At 43.9% G+C, this 6,478-nt stretch overlaps 1 non-coding gene across 1 annotated transcript; it reads right to left on the bottom strand.

Annotated features, from left to right (window-relative positions):
- Positions 1-355: 355 nt before the first annotated feature.
- Positions 356-462, bottom strand: LOC141681415 (small nucleolar RNA R71). The gene has a single exon (XR_012558851.1). It is a non-coding gene; the product is annotated as a small nucleolar RNA R71 (small nucleolar RNA).
- Positions 463-6,478: the final 6,016 nt, after the last annotated feature.

The raw sequence follows: 6,478 nt of genomic DNA, 5'->3' as shown, positions 1-6,478 counted from the left end.
GGATTTTTCCCGGCCTAAAATTGATGACATTCAGTCAAGCATCCTTCATCCGGCTATTCAAGCTAACACCTTTGAAATCAAGCCGGGCACTATTCAGATGGTGCAGAATTCTGTTTCTTTTGGAGGAGCGGCAACTGAAGACCCCAACATGCACATAAGGAATTTAGTCGAGATCTGCAGCACTTTTAAGTATAATGGCGTGACTGATGAGGCTATCAAGTTAGAGCTTTTCCCATTCTCACTGAGGGACAAGGCTAAAGACTGGTTACATTCTGAACCAGCTGGGTCCATCACTACGTGGCAAGATCTTGCACAAAAGTTTCTGGTGAAGTTTTATCCGATGGCAAAGACTGCTGCTATGAGGAGTGCTCTTACTCAGTTTACGCAGCAACCTACAGAATCTATGTGCGAGGCTTGGGAACGCTACAAGGAAATGTTGAGAAAATGTCCACATCATGGAATGCCGGATTGGATGGTGATCACTGGTTTCTATAATGGTTTGGGGGCCCAATCTCGGCCCATGCTCGATGCAACAGCTGGAGGCGCCTTATGGGCTAAAAGCTATACTGAGGTGTATAATCTTATAGAGACGATGGCTGCAAATGTGCATCAAAACCCAACTCAGAGGATGACGTCAGGCAAGGTAGCAGGTATTCTGGAAGTTGATGCAGCCACCGCTATTGCAGCCCAGCTCCAAGCGCTATCAATGAAGGTTGATTCTCTGGCTACATATGGAGTTAATCAAATAGCTATGGTTTGTGAGCTTTGTGCAGGTTCTCATGCTACGGATCAGTGTTCTCTTGTCAACGAATCTGTTCAGTATGTGAATAATTATCAACGACAACAGCAGCCTGTGCCAGCGACCTATCATCCTAACAACAGAAATCATCCAAATTTCAGCTGGGGGAATAATCAGAATGCTATTCAGCCACCATATCAGCAAGGAGTGAGTAAACAGTTTAACCCACCTGGATTCCAGCAACCACAGCAGTATGCTACAAGGCAATCATATCCTCAACAGGGAAGTACAGCTGCACCTACTAGTGCTGATTTTGAGGAACTTAAGCTGTTGTGCAAGAGTCAGGCGGTTTCTATCAAGACCTTGGAAAATCAAATCGGTCAATTAGCCAATGCAGTGCTCAATCATCAACCTGGCACTCTTCCCAGTGACACGGAAGTACCAGGAAGGAAAGAAGCTAAAGAGCAAGTCAAGGCTATTACCTTAAGGTCTGGAAAAGTGGCTGATGCTGAAAAGGCAAAAGAAGGAGAAGCTGAAATTAGAGATGAAGAATCTAAGCAAAAGGAGAAAGCGGCGGAACCAAGGAAGACTATTGTTGAACACACTCTGCCTGAGGCTAATACAGGGGAGAAACAACTCTATCCTCCACCACCTTTTCCTAAGAGATTGCAGCAACAAAAGCTGGATAGACAGTTCGGGAAGTTTCTGGAGGTGTTCAAGAAACTTCACATCAATATACCTTTTGCTGAGGCTCTGGAACAAATGCCTAGTTATGCGAAGTTTATGAAGACTATTCTTTCAAGGAAGGTGAAACTGGATGACCTTGAAACCGTTGCTCTCACGGAAGAATGCAGCGCTGTTCTGCAGCAAAAGTTACCACCAAAACTGCAAGATCCAGGAAGCTTCACCATTCCTTGCACCATTGGCAATCTGACTTTTGACAAGTGCCTTTGTGATTTGGGAGCAAGCATTAATCTAATGCCGTTGTCGATCTTTAAAAAGCTGGATCTGCCTGATCCAAAACCCACATACATGTCGCTACAATTGGCTGATCGTTCCATTACACCAGAGGATCAGGAAAAGACTACCTTCACTTGTCCATTTGGCACGTTTGCTTTTCGCAGAGTTTCGTTTGGGTTATGTGGCGCCCCGGCCACTTTTCAGAGATGTATGATGGCTATATTCTCTGACATGATTGGAAATAACGTCGAAGTGTTCATGGACGACTTCTCCGTCTTTGGACATTCATATGATGAATGTTTGAATAATTTGTGCGTCGTACTCAAAAGATGCGTGGAAACTAATTTGGTGTTCAATTGGGAGAAATGTCATTTTATGGTACGTGAAGGCATTATCCTTGGGCATAAGGTCTCTAGCAAGGGTCTGGAGGTGGACAAGGCCAAGGTGGGAGTCATTGAAAATCTTCCCCCACATTCCGTAGTTTTCTTGGTCATGCGGGTTTTTATCGACGATTCATCAAGGACTTTTCAAAGATATCTAAGCCGTTGTGCAATTTGCTTGAGAAAGATGTGCTTTTCAAATTTGATGATGAATGTTTGGCAGCATTCGAGACTCTCAAGAAGAGTTTGATCACTGCACCAGTTATTACAGCACCAGATTGGACAGAACCGTTTGAGATGATGTGTGATGCGAGTGATTATACGGTAGGTGCAGTTCTGGGACAGCGCAAGAAAAACCTCTTCCATATGGTCTACTATGCCAGTAAGACTTTAAATGGTGCCCAATTGAACTACACCACTACTGAGAAGGAGCTTTTGTCTATAGTCTTTGGTTTTGAGAAATTTCGATCTTATCTACTTGGTACGAAAGTAACAGTATTCACTGATCATGCGGCTATTCGCTATCTGGTTTCCAAGAAGGATTCGAAGCCGAGACTCACTCGTTGGGTGCTTTTACTTCAGGAATTTGAGTTAGAGATCAAAGATAGAAAAGGTACTGAGAATCAAGTAGCTGACCATCTCTCTAGGTTGGAGAATCCCGATTCTACTTCACAAGATAGGACGTTAATCAATGAATCTTTTCTGGATGAGCAGTTGTTTGCAATTCAGGAGGAAGAACCATGGTTTGCAGATATTGTAAACTATCTTGTCAGCAATATAATGCCTCCTAATTTGACATCCGCTCAAAAGAAGAAGTTTCTGCATGAGGTGAAATGGTATATGTGGGATGAACCATATTTGTTTAGACAGGGAGCTGACCAGATCATCAGGAGATGTATCCCGTTCTGTGAGACGGAGGGGATATTACGAGAGTGCCATTCCACGGTTTATGGTGGACACTATGGTGGTGAGAAGACGGTAGCTCGTATTCTGCAAGCAGGTTTTTTTTGGCCTACTTTGTTTAAGGATGCTCATCAGTTTATTTTAAGGTGTGATCGTTGCCAAAGAGTGGGAAATTTGTCAAGGAAGGATGAGATGCCATTAAATGTGATGCTTGAAGTCGAGGTCTTTGATGTGTGGGGAATCGATTTCATGGGGACTTTTATCTCGTCTTGCAATAATCAGTACATCTTGCTGGCAGTCGATTATGTCTCAAAATGGGTCGAAGTTAAAGCTTTACCGACAAATGATGCAAAGACAGTGCTAAATTTTCTTCATAAGCAAATTTTCACAAGGTTTGGAACACCTCGGGTAATCATAAGTGATGAAGGATCGCATTTTTGCAACCGTAAGTTCACTTCTATGATGCAGCGTTATAATGTGAATCATCGAGTAGCTACTGCCTATTATCCGCAAACAAATGGTCAAGCGGAAGTGTCTAACAGAGAGATAAAGCGCATTTTAGAGAAGGTTGTTTATCCGTCAAGGAAGGATTGGTCTTTAAAGCTCGATGAAGCTGTTTGGGCTTACAGAAAAGCATACAAAACTCCACTTGGGATGTCACCGTTTCAGTTGGTATACGGTAAGGGATGTCATCTACCTGCGGAGCTTGAGCATAAGGCCTACTGGGCATTGAAGAAGTTGAACCTGGATTTAGATGCAGCTGGTAAGAAAAGAATGCTTCAGCTTAATGAACTTGATGAATTTTGACTTCAAGCGTAGGAGAATAACAAAATGTATAAGGAAAAGGTGAAGAGGTGGCACGATAGGAAGCTACATCCTAAGTTATTTGTGCCAGGGCAACAAGTTCTCTTATTCAACTCTCGGCTCCGACTTTTTCCTGGGAAGTTGAAATCAAGGTGGTCTGGACCTTTTATTGTCAAAACTGTGTTTCCACATGGAGCAGAAGAAATTTTTGAGAATGATCCGGACCAAGCATTCAAGGTTAACGGTCAGCGATTGAAGCACTACTATGGGGACATGGCAAACCGAGAAGTGGTTAGTGCCATTTTGTTGACTACTTGAGAAGGGTACGAAACGTCAAGCTAATGACGAAAAAGAAGCGCTGCGTGGGAGGCAACCCATGAATTGTTGTTACAGAAATCCTTAGAAGTTAATAACCTATCCAAAATTACAAAAAAATCAGAAAACAGGGGCTGAAAAAAAAATTCCAGTGACCCCCTGAGCGCCCACTCAGCATTGCTGAGCGACCGCTCAACAAGCTGAGCGCCCGCTCAGCTTTGCTGAGCGACCACTCAGGGGTCGAGTACCAGAATTTTTTTTACAGTTCAGAAAAAAAAAACAAAAAAATAGTTTTAGCCCATAAACCCACGATTTGTTCCCACTACCCCATCATTTTAACCCTTAATTCCCAAACCCTAATCTGATCCACACCCTATATATACATACACCTATCCTACATATCTCCCACAAAACTTTCTACACTTAAACTCTCTCACAAACATCAAAAATCAGTTCTTACACACTTTTATTCACGAATCAATGGCACCCAAGAGAGCACGCACTATTGACAGCAGCAGCACAGTTCCTTCTGCTGATTCATCGAGGGGTACTACTGCAAGGCCTCAGTTAACTGACAGAGCCGCGGAGGAGGAGTACACTAGGCTGTTGGGGAAGCCGATTCTGAAGGAGAGGGGGTTTTTACCATCGGGGAGGGATGGTGAGTTGCTGCCCATGATTGCAGAGAAGGGGTAGATAGCTTTTTGTGAGTCACCCGAAGCGGTACCGATGAGCGTTGTTCGCGAGTTCTACGCGAACGCGAAGGCCGCAAAGAATGGGTTTTCTATGGTCCGAGGGCTGACGGTTGATTATCATCCTACGGCAATTCGCCGTGTTATTGGACAGCGAGAGAGGAAGCCCGAGGAGGAGAACTGGAATGAAAAGACTGCTGAGGATTTTGACTTGGATTTGATTTGTGCGACTCTCTGTCGACCGGGAACAGTTTGGACCTTCAGGATTGGCACTAATGACTATCGTCACTTTTCAGCGATCGCCATGAACAGGTATGTCCGTGCATGGAATGCATTTATTTGTGCTAATATTTTGCCTTCTTCACATGCACACGAGGTCACAGTTGAGAGAGCACAGTTGTTGTGGGGAATTCTGAATGAGGAGTACTATGTGGACCTTGGTGAGTTTATCTACCAAGGAATTCTGAAGTTTTTGAGGGGAGCGAAGCATATGAACATCCCTTATGCATCCACGGTTACGAAGCTATGCCAAACAGTGGGAGTGAACTGGCCGGCTCATGAGCAGTTGCAGTTGCCGGCAGCTCTGATTGATTCTGGCACTCTGAATGGGATGCAGGAGTGGACCGGTGGTGAGCCTGAGGAGCATGGGCTGGGTTATCATCTTCCAGGAGGGCGTCCAGCACGAGGTGCTACTATGGCTAGGCCAGGGCGTGATGAGGCTGGTTCTTCGAGAGCTCAGGAGGGTGCTGGGATGGTTGATGCCCAGTATAGGAGGCTTTCACGGCGGATGGATGCCATGTATGAGACGCAGAGCAGGTTTGCTCAGGAGCTCACCCTTGCGTTAGGGACTGCTTTTAGGGGCCTTGGAGCTGATATCCAGTGGCCAGTTTTTGGTGAGGACTCTGCATACCCGCCGCCTGATACTCCACCCACTGAGGGTGATGATGATGATGACTCCGAGTACGTATACCCTGTGTTCCTTTCTACTACTTTCATTGAGGACAGTGAAGATTTTAAGTTTGGGGGTGGTAGTTAAGGAATATTGTGTGTGTGTCATATAGTTGCATATTCATGATAGTTTAGTTCATATAGTTGCATAATTTATGCCATATAGTTTTTTTGTTATGAATGTCATGTAGCTCATGCATTTACCATGATCCCTTTTACAATGATTTATCGACTGAATTGTGATATTGATGCGAGTGTAGTGATAGCATTAAAGTGATATTAAGTCGTGTAGGTTGATATGCATGCTAGAAACAATTGTAAGTCCACTAAGTCTTAGAGAATGCGTAAGGGCTAGATTGTTGTTATGATTAGGTTGTTTTCAAGGTCAATCTACTTATTATGCTTAGAATTCGATTATAGGTTCTTAGTGATAAAGGCATGAAAAAGAAAAAAAATTGGAGGAAAAAAAAATGGAAGTTGTTGCTAGTTGTGGCTAGGCGTCAAATGGCTAGTAACCGGCTCGCATATGGTGCGAGTAGTCTAGGGTTGAGCAAGATGGAGCGAAACGCACTTGCTCAGAAGTAAAAAAAAAAAATTAGTTTATGCATAATTGATCAAGAGTGTGCTCTTTGGTATTCGAGTTATTAAGTTCTTAGGGGACTTTGTGCCTAGTGACCTAAGGCTTTTAGAGTCTGGGATCCGCTAACCTAACGCTCGTTACATGGATACCATTGTATAAG

The sequence above is a fragment of the Apium graveolens genome, chromosome 8, assembly GCF_009905375.1.
Source record: "Apium graveolens cultivar Ventura chromosome 8, ASM990537v1, whole genome shotgun sequence".
Lineage (NCBI taxonomy): Eukaryota > Viridiplantae > Streptophyta > Magnoliopsida > Apiales > Apiaceae > Apium > Apium graveolens.
This window is presented reverse-complemented; position numbering and strand designations above follow the sequence as displayed.